General features: G+C 33.4%; 1 protein-coding gene across 3 annotated transcripts in view; it reads right to left on the bottom strand.

The window, feature by feature from the left end:
- Positions 1–18,417, bottom strand: part of Mob2 (MOB kinase activator 2) — a 327,875-nt gene that overhangs the window by 146,183 nt on the left and 163,275 nt on the right. The window lies entirely within an intron of this gene.

The raw sequence follows: 18,417 nt of genomic DNA, 5'->3' as shown, positions 1-18,417 counted from the left end.
AAAATGAATTATTCTCAAACAATGTAAGAGTGCCATGACAGAGCGGTAAAATAGCCGCATCGGCCTAGAGTTCGAGGGCTCAAAACCAAATCCCGACGGTAAAGCATACTAAAATGCGTTTTTCACATACACAAAATAAAAGCGTTCTAGTGAGGGATCCTATTGATACCTTTAAAAGCCTGATTTTTTTATCTGCTTGCTTTAATATTTTTTTTTGCAAATATTACAGGTAGTAGTTTCGGTCGTATGTCTGTGTTAGATAAACGGGATTCACTTTGAATGTAAGTGTCATAAAAAATTGGAACTGATCGAATGAAAAATTTAAACAAGCGTTAAACTACATACCTACCTATAAATTATTAATCCTTGTTCTGGTGTGCTCTTTATATAAAATTTTCAGCTCCAAAAAACCTACAATTATATCCCGTGATTTCTCACGGGTCTGCGCTGGTAGGTATAAAGCTCTGCCACACGTACACTTCGGAGCGGCAGTACCACGCGCCACTCCAGGCCGCCGCGCAGAAAAGTCTCACTACGATACGCGGAATATTTTGTTAGTGTACCTATACATGTTTGTATTGCACAAATTAAATTAATTATTACTTAAGTATAATATACCTGTAATACCATCTAGAATCGACATGTTACAAGAAAAGACTTCAGCTTCAGTACAAAAAACTAATTAAGCAGATAACTACTACAAAGACTTAATCTCCTCTTACAATATACTTTCACTTAATTCCAGGATAACTGTTACCTAGAATCAAAACTTTACTTGCAATGGCTTCAACTTTTGTAACTCAATATTTTCCCCGTATATTTTCCACTTAAAATCAGTTGTGCTGTCGTCCAATGAACCTGGGAAGCGGATTGTATCAAAAAATAAAATCAGCAATAATTGCAATAACTGGCGAGAATAATAATTACATATAGCACTATTCGTCCAAGACAGCGGGGTTTAAAAAAATAACTGATCAGCTTTAAAAGAGAAGCCCATGGATTACCTCCAGAGAAATTTGAAGAGTTCCTCGAATGCTCCAACATCCAAGACAATGTCGGGAGGGATCCACATAACGTCGTGAGAGTAAATCCCCCGGTATTAAACTAATTAACCGCTTTTAATTGAACCCACGCCATTGGCCACCGTCCTCCTCCCACCCCCACCCACAACCCCCAACTCCGGCCAACGCTCACTATAAGGTGTTCCAATAAGAGATTAAAGATTTGAATTGTGCGCCATTCAAGATTTCGATAGAGATAGAACGTCCGTATTAATTTGACAGCTGTCATTTATAAACATAAATACGATGATAATGGAGTTACAGCATCGAACTGAGCGTATTTTTTTAACTAATACAAATGATAAAAATTAAATGTAGTGAAATTTCTATTAAGGCGAAGCTTAATGCTAAATCACTATTTTGATTAATCTTTATAAATCTTGGTTTACATTATGAATACCAAAAAATATGCTTTAGATAAATTGAAGGTTTTCCTATCGTTTCGCTTGAGTAAAATACAAATAAAAAAATAAATTACTCAATAAAAAATATAAATATAACTACTAAAAAAAATATTTTTTCAATAGAAATGCATGAACGCGTAAAGGATAAAAAATACAGTATTATAGCTAAGATTATCTGTGACAGTTTCACTTGATTACATTTTTTGCTTTCTTATAAAATTATTTACAAAATAAATAAAAACCAGTTTTGGGCTTGAAATCGAACGTTTCTAGGCTTCCTTTGTCAAGCGATTTTAATGCCTATTACCTACAATATAAGGTATACCAAGAATATACACGTTTTTGGCTTGTAACTTCCTCTTAATAATGTTGTCCGCCTATACATATTAAATCCACAGACGATTCAAAGGGACGAGATTCGAGGGTAAAAATCAAAGCATTGGGTACTCGTGAAACGCCAATAAATAAAATATAAGAGCTAGTATTTTAAGGTAATTTTACAATAGTCGGAGAGATGTAATGCGAAGTAAATCATGTTTTGCATGTGATGCTTTTATTAAATACTGCGATTTGAACACATCTTGGCCTTAGCTTTAATCGAGCATTGTTTGACAAGTGTTTTCATAAGCCTATAAAAAATGTATCAGGCCTATAAAAATGTTGTGAAGCGTAAAATCTCTTACCAACGAAATGGTTTCGAAAAGGATTTCGTGATTTCAATATTATAAATATTAAATCAATAAATACGATATTTCATAAAAAATGAGTTTATAAAAAATATGTAAACTTTAAAAATCATTGTACAGTGCCAGAATATGGAAACTGACCATTTTTCCCATACTGTGTTTTGTATATTTTTTTATGTAAAAGTTCAAATGTATGATGACGTTAAAGGGTTCAAATAGATCATGAAGCCCTTATTATGAGAACACGCCGTATAATTACACCGCAAGGCTATTTCTATTCATGGCTTTAATCCTTCGATTTATTATTCACTAGCATATTATTTTCTGGCCTAGGTAATTTGCAAACAGCAATACAAATTAAAATCACTATTTTGTGCTAAATCCGCCAGTTTATTAATAATAACGGCTGCTTTATTTTGCCATAATTATTTAACAGCAAAAGTTCCCGTGAGATATTCAAATTTATGGAACCCGATGTTATCGTTCTTACGGTTGTTATCGATGGGTCTCTGATTTATCTCGAATGCCTGAAACCTGAAACGAACATGATAGCGGCAAAACACTGTCAGCATTTGATAAACCTAATGTTATTTGTGAAATATAACGCAGTCTAGAACCCACCCTCGGAAACATATTATCATTGACACGATATTTTAAGCACAAACAGACAAGTGTTTATTTTATTATTTATTTATTTATCTATTGGATGATTTTTATAGCGCCGCTTTTATTTATTTATTTATTAAACGCCATAAAAGGCTTTTACAGTAATGTGAAACATGGGATTATAAGTACACAGTTCAGGGCTGTAAGAGACTTGACAATTAGAAATAGCATTTTTCATTAAAATAATACATCCACAAGCAGTTTTTATTGATGCTATACATATACATTTCACATATATGTATATATGTGGAATGTATATGTATAGAACACCATATATATGTTACACATAAAGAAGAACACAACAGTCAGTATGATGCAGTACAAACAGACATTTAACATTTCACAAACATATCAATTACATTCATAACCAAGTATTTTTGCCTTGATGCAAGACGGTGAGGTTTTGAAAATATCAAAAAGGTCTGTATACGTGTTGGCAGTGCGGTGAAAACGCGCCAACGGTGAATGATACAAATAGTTAGTGCTATGATTGTCACTGTGGAAAAGATGGTGGAGTCGAGTTGATTTAACAGGGACACGAAAATTTATAACACTTAACATTTGAGGGCAGTCTATGAGATTGTTCAGTAATTTAAAAAGTATAAGAATGTCATTAATAGTTCGCCGGGTAGAAAGAAGTGGTAGATTTAGACCAGACATTAATGTATTATAGCAGATATCAATTACAGGCTGTCTCAATTTGAATTGAACGTATCGAAGAAATTTTCTTTGTACTTTCTCCAAGCGGTGTAAGTTACAGGTATAAATCGGAGACCATACAGGAGATGCATATTCTAGGTGCGATCTCACAAGAGAGCAGTAGCTTTTGTGAAATATCACCTCAGGGGCGCTGTACAGTTAATGCAGATATTACAAAAAAATATATAAATATTACAAATTGAAATTGAAATTAAGTTAAATAAAATGAAGTACAGAAACAGGTGACACGGAGATGGAGAATCTGCTGCAAGAATCCTAGGTGGTGAGGAAACTGGACCAGCTGCTGCAGCGAGAGAGTGCACCGCGTCCACCAACAGTGCCAGCACGAGGTTCGTCATCCGTCCAGATATGTGTCTGCTGCTAATAGAGCGCTGACACAATGTCCTCTCATGGATTCCAGACCTTGGCAGCACCGCTGTGACATTCGACGAAGGTAGAGGATGGAGACTCTGCAGCGATACCAACGATCTTCGGTAATAAAGTTTCCAACAAAATTCAAATATATATTTATTTTCTTAAAAAGGGTAAAAATAAGTGATGTAATCTAAAACTAAACTTTTTTACATTGTTTTAACTTTTAACACCATAGTACAATTTAAATGGTTTGCATTGTTTTGTAGTTGTAAGGTACGGGTGTGCACGATTTACTCCTCAATCTAACAGTATATTTTTTAAATTAAAAAAATGTACTAAACTAACATAAAATAATATATGCAAAAACTTTAGCTAAATTTTTTATTAAATTTTACTGAAAACATAAATCAAACACAAGACTGAATATTTGACATAATAACTAAATGAACATAATAACATTTTCAGAAGTTTCAAATTTTTTTATTTGTGATCAAAGTATTTCCGGTAACCATTAAATCCCGCTAGATCACAGCGTTACGTTCATATAGTACATAGTAAGCTCCTTCTCTGGGAGACTTTGAGTAGGTACAGTTTCTGTCAAAACCAGTCAAGTTGTCGCGTTTGGGTAACAAATTACTTGATTTTTTTGGTTTTGCTTGAAAGTAAGGGTCGACTCAACAGTAAAGTGGTGGATATTCTATTCAGAACTTTGATAATCCTGACTAGTAAACAAAATGACCACTTGTCATAGATAGTTTGCATTTTTTCAATGTAAACAAAATAATAATGTAATTAATTATAACATTCAGATCAAAAAATATTAGAAGGGTATCATTTTTTTATGCCGACGATTTGAATGGTGTATTTTTAAATCGTTGTCAAAACGTAAAGTCCGTGCAAAAGACGGTTGTGACGTCATGCCCCCAACGTTTCTAGACGGTCCCGGGTTCTGATGACAGTAGTTGTTTTAGAGGCCAGTAGCGCAACCTACGTCATAATAATATAACCGTGATAAATGTCCTCCACAACACATATGACCTGAATTCAACATGTTTAGTTGTTATAAACACCAGGCAAAAATATTGCGGTTTGATAATTTGAAGAAAAAACACAATAATTATTACATAAAATTTTTAATGCGACGATCTTAATCTTAAGATAAGAACAAAGCTATAAATTGTGAAAACTTTTCATTGTTTGTCTATTTTTTAACGGTTTCCGAAGAGTGGTGAAGTCAACTGACACAATTGGTATAAAAATGTTAGCACATTACCATTTAACATTACAGCATCGGTCGTAAGAAAAACAATAAAGCTCTCTTTATGGATGCAGATTTAACGACTACCCGCGTGATGAATCGACTAAATCTCTACCTATTTAATAATAAACTGCTCGATAAAGCTAATCGTTTCACAAAGAGGATTGGAAATAAAAAAACGAACTGGTTTATGGAGATAGAGAAAACGTCTGAAAAACACTTAAAAAAAGCAATTTATTTGAACATTATGAATTATTTTGGTGCGGAATTAAGAGGTTTTTCACTAAATATAAGTAAATGAAACCAGATAAAAGAATATTCAAATTGTTTTCTTCAACTAGTTAAAGTAATTAGTGCAATGATTAATTACTAAATCAATTACATACTTGAAGGGGAAGTACTGAATGTCAGAAGAAACATAGCAAAATAAGCGACCTCGAATTAACTTCTAGTTACCCATACAACATACATTAGTCAAGAGTTTAAAGTTTGCAGCCTAAATTAATATACTTGTTAGTAAATTGCGGTGGAAACGGTAGGTGGCACTAATTTGCTGTACATGTTAAACAAGTGCAGTTAAGGGAACAATTTGCAAGACAGTGGTTATTACATTAACATGATACATTACTTTCATTGTTAGTCATACGGAAACGAAAATGATTGCAGTCTTGTTATGTTAGTTGTTCTAAATACGAGCTGCAACAGACGATTCTATAGTTCTTCTGGGCAGAACTGCAGTCTGCATTCGGACTACTCGAGTGGGTCAATTTCCATTGCACAACCGGCGATAAATCAGCCGTAATCCAGTTATAGCCCGATGGCCGATGGTCGGCAACGTTGTTTGTGCGTGGTGTTCATAATAATAACGTATTATGTGGGTTGGCTATACTGCTCGGAGACTGCACAACGGGTCCACAAGTGGTTGCACTTAACTGTTATGCACTTGGGGCGATAGCTTTGGAAAAAAGGTGCAAGCTGCCGCCATCGTTTGCAATATTAACAATGCACATGTGTAATTTAATTATACATACGGTGTAAACTTCCACAAAACGCTGTTATATGGAAAAGGGTTGGGCTAAGGGTGATATTGTTTAATTCATAATATACCTACAAGTTATTCTCGGAGAATGCATCATTGCAATACATATTATTTACCATATTATAGATATTCTTAAAAGCTGGGCACACTTAACTATTAGTTTGGCTAATAGCATTATTATCTTTCAACTTTCCCTCAGTAGTATTTCTAATTCTGAAACTGTTAATTATTCGTGTTGGAAATCCACTTTAATTTGTATTTATGATTAAAAAACTTTGATAACTTAGTCCCACTGATTTATTAATAAAACAAATGGAAATAAAGGTATATTCATAAATAAATAATTACCACAGTGACAATGAAAACATCCAAGGAAAGAAAACTGCCCCAAACTTTTCAGTAAAGAGACGGTTCTTCCAATCGGTATGAGAGGTTAGTCCTGGAGATTCAATGTATAAACGAATTAGGTATTTGACAGGAACATACAGACAAAATTTCTTAATTATCTAAGAATGTATGAAGATAATTAAAAAAAAATACTAATTTCGGTTGTCGGTGCATGGGTAAATAAGTAATGTGAAATATTACTGCGTAATATCATTCAACTTCAATGAACTTTTAATTTTCAAAATTGAAACTACTTATCATATATCAGACAAGCGATTAAGTGGGTACCAAAATTATTTAATTATTATTAATTTGAAATGCGTATTACTTTTGTTGAAATGCTTGACAGATGCTTAGTGAAGATACGTTATAGAGAAAACGCGCGTGGATTCACTGAACAATGTCCAATAGTCATACTTTAGCAGCCCCTTTACGTAATATATTTTTTGAACAGCTACCCTTTTCATAAGCGGTGCCACGGGAGTGTAAATTCCTCATATTTTCTTTATAAATACCTTAAGCTTTACAAATCCCACAATTAAAATAATAAGGGTCTACGCTATTTTAGTAAAATATTAACACCGTTAAACTCTTTTCTGGTTTACACGTGAATTAAATTACGATAATAATCATTTCGCAATTTTTTTTGAATAATTCTTTAGTTGATATAAAAACGTAAGAATTAAATAAAAAATTAAGGTGTCACCGTTGATCACTCTGCTAGTTGTCCAAACCCAGCCCCAAGCACCAGAAGGTTCTTAGGTTTTCTGGTTTCTAGTGTGGAGTGTTTGGAGGAAGAAGTAGCAATCAGTAGACAGATAGGTATGTGTCACGAAGAGTGATAATTTATCTCGGGGAAACTTGACCGCTATTTGTACTTGCCTCGGATCACCTGGCCGTGAAACGTACTCGTACTTGTACCGACCGAGTCAGTACTAGATGAGATTCGGTTTCACTCCTGCAGCCAGGTAACTTATTATTATAGCACGATTTAGAGCTAGACAAAGCTGCTGTAAATTAGATTGATACTTTTGCATCTTGGGGTTTTATGCCATGATACCCCGTTATGATCGTTGATCTTGTATAATTAAACAAACTATTTTCGTCTGTCGGTGCATGCATTTGTGATGTGAAATATTTTCACGTATTCCTGCGTAATGTGTAAAATTATTCAAGTTCATTGGACTTAAATTTGGAACGGATAAGTATTAAATAACAAGAAAAGCGATTAAGTGGGTATCTATCTACCAACATTATTTTATTTAAATAATTAATAATAATAAATCTATATTTGAAATGTGTATTTATTTTCTTTACATTTTTAACATATATAAATCTGAATAATGATTTTAAAGTTTACTAACCGTGTTCAATCGAATGGTAAATTTCCGATCTTCTCTAGTCAATTTTTTGGTGGGAATGATCACGGTCCAAATATATTATACATACTTTCAGCCTAGCATAGATAATTAGCGACATCCCCTTTCGCACCTCCGACATATTTGAGTTACAGTCGCAGTGTGCTGATTGAAGGAGCAAAACATCTAGAACAGTGAACTCTGGGGTCATGAAATTCGCACATTTTTTCTGATTGAAACATACAGGTGAACTCAAATATTTTCAGATTGCAACGTCCATTTCACTGTAAAAAATTTCACTCCACAACAAAATTTTAAAAATATGTAAATTAATAAGGATGCTGTAATTCAGGTTAACTAGGGTGAGTTATCGACGATTATTATTTAACTCTTTATAGGTCATAAGCTAAAAACGGATAGTTTTGAGACCGGCAACATTAAGGTCTATATTTCTTTATGTTTACAAGTTATTATCGCCCTTATGGGTTGTAATGATTCTGAGGTAACGCACAGAGGTCTTGAATCGAACCAACCGCCCCGAAGTTCGCACATGTTGAGTAAATTTACGAAAATCGCGTCCTGGTCAGTTTCTCTATAAAATGATCAAAGCAGTTATCCTGTAAAGCAAATAAATAAAAGCATATTTTTCCTTACCACCTGTCTTTTTGTAATTAAAACAAAAATTTAAAAAAAAAAAATTTGACGTAAATGGACACCGGTCAGAAAAAAGAGCGCTGGAAAATCGAAAATTTTAAACAGACTAACCAAAAAAAAAAAGTTTTTTCTGTTTATCAAAATGAATATAGAACACATAAATAAAACCATTAAGGGCGTATCGTTAAAAAAAAATTGTCCTATAAAGGGTTAAAACCACAAAATTATTTTAAATCACTTAATTAACTACCTTTCCAGACAATAAGGGATTCCAGTCAATTAAAAAATATATATGAACCTTTATTTACAAACGCTGATTTAATAGTTAAAATAATGTTTAATAATCAAATAGTTTGCATTTTTCAAAGCCCACCGAAATCTGACGTGGTACGTATGACGTCATAAGTACCTAAGTTTTGTTAACAAATCCCAATGGAATATTCAGCAAGATTTCCAAAAATTAGTATTTTTGAAATAATTTGTCAACCCATAATGTGCAGTGTAATTTGCACAAAAATTTTCGGCATTTTAAAGTATGCTGCCGGGCAACCCGTGAGGTAGCTGTTTTTGTTCTGTCACAACCCCCCACCAATCACAGAGTGTTTTAGTGTCTCATGGTTTTAATCTTTTTTATGTGAATCCACACAAGATACCCAACTCCTCCTCTGAACTGTAACCAGTGGAACATTCTCAATTGGAGTATGTTGTGAGGTTGAGGGTAGTGGGGAGGGGAAGGATATGGGGAAGAATAAGGTGGGAAAGTATCTGGATATTCAGATCTCTTCACAAAACATGGCCAAAGTCCTTTCAAGCAACGTTTCAATTCTGAATGGTGGTCTTAAACCAGGGAGATAATGAGTTTCTTGACTTGTTTGATTTTTTACTCGACCACGGAGGCCGTCGTTTTTAAATGATGATTTATTAATTCTTTGTGTAATTATATATAATACAGGTCATACCCGCCTCAGAACAGAAATCTTCTAGTGAGGCGGGTTACTTACTTGTTTGTAAATGATAATATTATTTTAATAAACGCCCGGATTGCCAGCAATTTTAAAAAAATATTCAGAATCAGCTTTTGTTGATATGTTTATATGAATATATGTTTTTTAAGATAATATTTTTCACCCTAATTCCTTATTCAGAATTATCGTACATAGCCATGAAAATCGATAGTTTGATTTCATTAACATGTCACAGCCGTGATAGATGGTGTATTATGTGCAAATGTTCAGGATAACCGTCTCAATCTTACATCATAATTTTATATTCACGACCTAAAACCAAAAACAACAACAACAAAAACCGACTCAGTATAATATATTGTATTCCGATATCAGGAGTACAGAAATCAGTCGGATCAATCATTGCCCACCAAACACGACTGACAGGCGATGTAAAGAATTGTGCCATTAATTCTATTACCCCCGCTCCGCCCGGAAAGTTTGCTTTGGAAATGTTAACATTCGGAAGGCACCGGACGCATTATCGTATTAAACGTCGGTAGAAAGGTGAACCTGACCTTTTGACTGACATTTGTGTTTATTATTTTTTTATGAGATATTTACCACATGAGAGTTGAAAGAGTTTCCACAAATCGGTGAAGCTATGATATCCCCATTTTTAGGAATATTGTAGGCTGAAGGAAGTATAGGAGGAGAAAAGAAAAAGTAAAACGAGGCTGGTCACTAGACATATCCAAATCCAATTAAAACAACGTTTTTCCAACAGTTTTACTATTATATTTGGTCTTACACTCTGTTATTATCATTATTAATATAATAACTGCTGTTTGTATATTTACTTGTATTGTCTTACTTGTATGTATTGTTGTCTCCCTCCCACTAATTAATTATCCATTTGTTGTCTTTTTCAAATATTTTGTCTAGTATTGTTCTTTTAGAGTATTTTCTTCAGGGCCTCCTGTGTGGAGTTAATATTAAAAAAAGTAATATTATTTCTCAATCCATAATCGATAACTCTGTCTTAGTATTTAGTTATTATTATATCCATATGTAACATAATAAAAATAGTGGTTAAAATGCAAAGTCTTTGTTATATTTAAAAATATAATGCCTAACCATAAAGTAATATAATTTACTAAATCATGAATCATACCATCGCACAATGTGTTATAGAATTTGTTGGAAATTTAATATGGCTTAAATGCCGGGAAAGAAACAAAGACCACCAAAGTAGACAATCATAATATAAGCTCCTATATACCGTGATATAAAAACCTAAAAAACCCACATCAGAGAAAAGGGGTTCCATCACCACTGGTGTGTGGAGATAACGAAGACAATAGTAATATGAGATGTGCCATAAAATATGCATTACAAAAGAGGACTATCTTTTTTCTTCGTTCGTCCATCCCCTTCCCATGTTCCTCACGCTCCACAAAATTCTCATTTGCCGCTCTCACAGTCACTCTGGTTCCGGGCAGGAGAACTCTTGTGTGGTATTCAAATAAAAATATGAAAAACATTCTAAAATTTGTTCACGTTTCAAGGTGTTTTATTCATTTATCGAAGTGTACTGTGAATCAAAAACGAAACGGAACTAATGCACAACAATGAAAAGACCTTGTAAAAGTGTCTCTCCATGTGGTAGCTAAACCAAAATTATAACCTTGGATATTTCAAAAGATATTCGATTAACTTTGAAAATGAATGAATTGATTGAGAGCATATATTTGGGCCAGTAGAACTTATTTCATATTGTGACCCATTATTTTTTTCTGATCAGAAAATTTCAACCTCAACCACTTTGAGTTTTGATTTATTAACCCTTGAAATGCCGACCTCCTGCGACCTTGTACTTGTACTTCTTAGTGTGCAGGGGTAAATTGCCAATCGCCCGTCGTACGCCGGCTGACACTATTTTCTTAATAACTTACTTGTTTCCTGTAAAGTCATGTTTTTGAAAATTGTACCGTCTTACAAGATATTTTTTTAAATGCATAAAAAATAATATGTATCTCACGGTTCCATGATAACTCAACACAGTGACAATTCAACACACTTTTAAAAAATGATATAAAGTCATTAGAAACGATGAAAAAAAAATAAACCTAACCTAACCTAACCTACTTAACACCGTTAATAAAGTTTTTTGTTTCATCACTTTCCATGACTTTATATAAACTTTTAAAGATGTGATGAATTATCATTGTGATGATTTATCCGGTCACCGTATCTCACGTATTTTCCCTAGAATTCAAAGAAATGTTATTAAAATATATGTATATAATAAAGAAATACGAAAATATTCTTGGGGTTTATTTTATTTTCCATAGAGTGAAATAAGTGATCTTCACAATAAAAAATAAATTATATGAGACTTTCCCGTAAATAAATGCAGTTCCACTACTACCGTGTCTTTGAAAATATGAAATATTTTTCGGTTGCACAAATATAAAATTGTAAAGTTAAAATAAATATTTTTGCACTGTTTCGTCAAACAAGAGTATAAACTAGAATAATATTAAGAAACATTATTTCCTTGCCAGGCGAATAAAAAATTGAACGAAATTATGTTCAAACATATAATAAAACCGGGGAACGAGGATAAAGGGCGGTGAACTTCTAGCGAATCCACGGTGGATTCGTCGGCACGCCACGGATACAAACGTCTGAAATCCACGGTGGATTTTTCGGCACATAAAGGGTTAAGAGATGGAGAGTTCCAGCTGTTCGGAATTATGGAATTCACAGGTTTGGGGAAATCATGATGCTTAAGGAGGTACACAGTTATCCATATCTGGTCGTGGTAAAACAAGTTAAATACCTCTCAGCCTCGGAGATCGTGAAACAAATTTTAAATAAAAGATATTGGGCCTTACTAATAAATGTGTTTTAAATTTTACACAATTGATCATCAATCAATCATTAAATTATGTTAAGTGGTTGTTTATCAGTTGGATAAAATTTAAAACACGTTTATTGGTACGGGGGATCATGAGTAACACCTAATTGTAATTTGTTTCTTAATTCTTCTTTGTATCTGGTGCCTTCTCGTTTCTTGCAAGTTTAAGATATTAAAAATACCAATCATAAAAATCGAGGACACGCCCCCTTCGTTTGCAGGCTTACGTTTACGATTAGCGATTACAAACAGGCCCCGCCCAGTTCGATAGCCGATTATTTAAGTTCCGAACTGGTCCCTGAAGAAAAATCACTTAAATTTTAGTTATACAGACCACTAACTGCAGAAACCTTTAGTTTGGTTCCACAGAACACGATTTCAGAACCGGAGACGAAAAAACTGTAGACAAAGTGTCATTAGTCACCAGGAACAGATTCGTAAAGGAAGGACGCTGTCGCTTTTGGGGCAATTATCCGTCATTAATGAATCTCGAGTAAAAAATGAGAGTCGGAATAAACTAGCATATATGAAAGGGAAGTAAGGAATTTGTGATACGGCATAGGATTTGGGATATTTATTTCTCATATTTACAAGAAAACAGCGTGAAATTTAGATTAATTTTACAACTATTGAAGAAGTGAAATTTAGATTTATGTAGTACGATAGTAATAAAACAGAAGACTTGGGTTGTTCATACCATGTAAACACGATGGTCGAAGTAATTATGGTTGGTACTTACTTTACCTTAGACAATTTTATTACTAAAGTGATTCAAAACCTTCGAAATTCCAAGCTCCGAAACTTACAACGTAAAACGTGAATTCTCGCCATCTTAGATTACTTACTAAGTAACTTACTTGTTTGTGTTATATTTAATATTGCACCTCTATGTAGCTCCTCTAAGTTTTAAAATCGCAGTGCAGAACTCGTACGTGCTTAAAAATATATGGGATCCAACTGCACGGGCACTTAACTTTGAAGCAATTTCACAAAGTGCTTGAACTTTTTAAATGTCGCCTCGGATTTCATATTAATTTAAGTACAAACAAGATTCCATTTATTTTGGCGGCATTTTCTGCAATGTGTGAGCAGATTATTTTTTTAATGATCTAGTTACACGTGTTGGTACGATCAGTTTTGGATGATTGAGAAAAGAATAATCAACCGTAAATTGCTGACATTTATAGCGATGCGACAGCCTTTTGCTTTGAAATTAAGTAAAAGATAATGTAATAAGTTGATCAAAGTACACCGGTTGAAATCATCTCACAAAGGCTAAATTATTAAAATTTAAGGTTGTGTATGTAGAATGTATATATATCGACCAATAGGCGTGCAAAATAAACCGAAATCAAAGGCATGAATATAGACGTTTGTGATTATCAAACATACTAATTTCAGTTATCTGTGCTAGGCGTTAGTTAGTCCTGCGTGAGATCTGGTTCAATGAACTCAAATTTGCAATGAACTTAAGTGTCATTTTCAAAATTGGAACTGTTTATGTGTAAAATTCAGACAAGCTAAATAGTAGTACATACCTATAAATAAATATGCGCTAAAATAAATATAGTATGATATTTTTACATAAAATTATACTTATTGTTAAAATTGTTATTTTTATTTTTTTAAATTGTAATATACAGTGATTTTTAAAGTGTCTGCGCTAGTTTTATAATAAAAAAACATTTCGGTTGTGTATACGTAAAATTCAATTTAAAAAATACATAATTCTTATTATATTTTCAGTAGGTACCTTCTTTACATTTTTTTTAAAATTTTTACGGGTGTATGCTAGTTTATAATAATTTACAAGCACAAACCACGCAATAATATTATGGTTACAAATTATTCAAACGTGAAAAAAGATTCTCATGCGTAAATAAAATAGTATATATGGCAAGACTTTGTAACGCACAACGAACCACGATGTTACGATAACAAATTATAGTGATAAAAAAACAATAAATCGGTACTGTGATGGCCATGACTAGATAAAGTATAAAAAAGAATAAGCATATTTATAAAAATGAGCCAAGAAGTATTTTCTTTGACTAGGAAATGTTTAAAAGCTACAAATCGAGATGATAATACTACATTTGATAATTTCAGAAGACTGGAATAGTTTTTAAATAATGCCTGTTCTACATTAAATAAAAACGCACTTTAATGTTGATAAAATGGATATAGAACTAATAGTGTCTCAATAAATAAACAAGAAAAGATTTAGGTTCCCGCGTCCATCAACGTAAACTTCAAGTAAAATTGTCGAGAATTAGGTCAACTTCCTACGCCCGATATAATTCGAGATGCACAGATGTAAGCGCATAGATATATTATGTAAGCGCATCTATAAAGCACACGTAAACACGCTAAATTTTACAGTGCCACCGTAAATAAGCAATACGTGTCATTAACTTTAAAACTGGTTTCTACAAACTCTGCAAACTTGAATTTTAAAAACTGAAATTCTCTTAATAAAGAATTTGTAAAATAAAAGGTAATAAATTTTGTGGTAACTAATCATTGTTTATACACGGTGTCCGGAAACTCGTAGTACAAGCGGGAAACTGGAGAATCTACACCACATGGGGAACCCAAAAAAACATAAAGTTTTTTGATTTGAGCATTTTCAAAAAAAAAAAAACCAAAAAAAAATATTTTTCGGCTATTTTAGGGTTAAAGTTTTTTCTGGTGTTTAGGGTTGAATAACAGATGTTTTAACCCTGCAGAGCAGAAATATTTTATGATTACACCGGGTTAAATGAAGGGTGATTTCAAAATAATGCTTCAAATCCGAGTTTCTTCATTTTTTTTACTTTCAAATAGTTTTAATTAGTTGGGTACTTTGATCTTCAGTAATAATTTATAAGAATTTGATGTATAAATGTAATTTTATTCACGTGCATTCCCAGCGCTGCACAAATAGTACAGATCATGACATGATGTACGGCGTCTTCCTCTATTACGTCTATCGAAACATAGTTCCTAATTGCTATTCGTCATTGGTTTAAATCAGAGGTTCCCAAACTTTTTTGCCCCGTAGACCACTTGCCAAATTTTTTTTTCCGTAGACCCCCTGCCTGCCGAATATGAATTTTCCTAAAACTTTTAAACATCCCATGTGATAATAATTTATTTTTTTGGTAAAAATATTCCCTACCCTTGCCTGCCCAACAACCGGGTGGCGGTATACAGGGGCACCCTTGTGAGGTATTGTCACGTGATATACGATTCTTCAAAGTTCCATTTCCATAGTCAAAATGTCCTCAAACTTAGTTTTGATGTCTGTGTGAAGTGTATTTAAGTGTTGAACGTCATTATTACCCTGGACATTTTTCAAAAACAAGTTGGGGAACTAGGAAAATTCGCAGTTTCCAATGTGCAATGTTTTGCTTGGATATATTAATTCTGACTAGAAAAGGAACGTAGACAATTTATATACCTCAATTAACAACTTTACGAAATAGAAAAATACAAATATCAAATAAGTCATTTCTCAGTCTATTATATTTGTATTAGGTCTATTGTGTCATTTACGGAACTCCTAAATGTTGACTTGAGGTAAATGGGGGTCCGCTCGTATGTACCCCCATTTGAATCTCGTGGACCCCCAATTTTTTTTCTAGCTGACATAGACCCCCAGCATGCCGATATCGACCCCTGGGGGTCCATATAGACCACTTTGGGAACCTCTGGTTTAAATGTTCCAATAAGGCGTACCAGGAGCACTTCGCTTCTTCGTATACAAGCCAACAACACTAACGCATAATAACTAACCATACTCGCGCAGTCACAATATATACCCACTACGAAAAATTACTACACTTTCGACATTTTCATGATTCCTTTCTAATATTCAAAACTAATGTATTACATTTTTTAGTGTGATATAAATTATATGTAATTTATTCTATCTATCAGGGTATTTTGAGAATCCTTCTACGCTAATACCGGACCCGGACTCAATTGATATTCCGATTTTTATACGATAGCCTGTACAAATATAAAAGCAGTCATCAAAATAAATTAAGTCTCACTTAGGTTTTCCCCCGTTAAATATTATAATAATCTGTTCAGCTAGCCAAACATAATGTGACTACTGTGAGAGCGTAAGTACCTGCTAAAGCTCGAAGCGACTAATGTTGAGATGACGTCAAAGCCGCCATTTCTAAGAGAATGCGAAATACGCAAACACTGAAGCGCGGCTTTGCAGTGTCAAGTCTAATGCGAACGAAATGGTCACTGAAAATACGCCAAAACTCCACCAAGAGAATATTCACTAAACTGACAAAAAACACCACACCTGTACATTCCATATTTTTCAGTTATTGGATAAGAAAAATCAGTTTTTAAATTCCCACGAGGTCGTGTAGTAAAAATCATAGCCTAAAAACATGTTGATATTAATTTATAATAAAAACGCATCATTTTATAAAATGGCAACTATAGTTATCAGAAAATTGTTTTGCTGTGTACATAAAGCAATGGAAACAAAGCAATATCGACCTAGATTGTAAATAGTAACATCTGCGAGTTGAGTTTGTTGAGAATACGGGGCAATGCGGCATTGGTATTAAAACACGCCATACTTAGGCGTAATCCGAGGAGATTATTCACGGTTTTGAGGTGCACTTTTGGCACTCGTAAAGCAAGTTCATTGGCGGAATGTAAACGCTCCTGCCAGGGAATTGCAGTGTCAAGTACACAATCGGGCGATTCCGCGCAAACATTGTGAAACTGAGTTTATTATTAATACATTTCACGTATCTTCTACGGCTTTTTGTATTCGAAATTCATACAATTAATGAAGACATAATTCAAGTCTGTGGGTAATAAATTGCAATCTTACTACTTATTCCTCATTACCAAGTAGATAATTGAGTTCAATGACATCAATGAAAAGGTAAGGCAGATAATATTATGTACGTAAGTAAAAAAAAGGGTGTTGTGAGTTAAGAAGTAGAAGGCGATGTACTAAGAATCGTCGTATAAAGTTTGGAATCGGGCTGCTAACAATAACACTTCTTATGTAGATGACCATAAGGTTCAAATTCGTGTTCAACACTAGCCGCCTGTTTTGATTTACGTAAGAAAAACATCGCAAAAAGTATGTTCGATTTTATTGTGCTAAGTTCAGTCACAAATATTTAAATGTTTTGCGATAATTTTCTAAAGAACTTAATTTGCCACATTATACAAAAATAAAACCATAACCGAAAATGCGTTCGTATATAAGTAGGTGATTTTAAACTTTGCAGCGGTTTTTTCTAGGCCTGATACATTATTTTTTCTGGGGTTTTAAAAAGAAAATTCTCGATTATTTCAAAGGCCAAACGTGTAAAATAGCATCTAAAATAATTCTAAGAGATCAAATTTATAAACTTGATTTTGTATTACGTAGGGCTTCGTTGTAAATACTAAGATCATTGAACACATAATTTATCATTCTTCTTCTGATCCTCTCTCTTATCGGAGGTTGGGTATCATTAGGGCAGTCTTTTACAACGACGATTACTAGGTAGTGTAGGGCGGTTTTCCGTTGTCTTAGACATTGCTGTCCCATAACCAACATGGCAACTATAATAAACATATAATCATATTTTTAGAGGAACTTTTTTGTCGTATGAAATCTGGTAAACTGTGTCACAATTAAAATTGTAAAACACAATATAAAAATCTTGATTCATGTTTATGCTTAGGTTTATACATAGGAACATAATATAATCTTCAAAGTTCATTATCCCAGTTTGATTTACGGCAGTCTTAAAATGGGAGAGTAGGTAAGTTATTGAATGAATTTCATAAAACCAATGGCGTTACAATATTTATAGATGCGCTGTCGAAATCAAGACAATTTTAATTGCCGAGGTCGTGTGATACCTATAAGTAAATTGTATTTTAAAAAGTCCCAAAATGTCCTTGTATGTTATGAAAACATGATTTCATTACTCGGCAAATACTAG

Source organism: Hesperophylax consimilis, chromosome 5, assembly GCF_061612785.1.
Source record: "Hesperophylax consimilis isolate HC1 chromosome 5, BYU_Hcon_1.0, whole genome shotgun sequence".
Lineage (NCBI taxonomy): Eukaryota > Metazoa > Arthropoda > Insecta > Trichoptera > Limnephilidae > Hesperophylax > Hesperophylax consimilis.
This window is presented reverse-complemented; position numbering and strand designations above follow the sequence as displayed.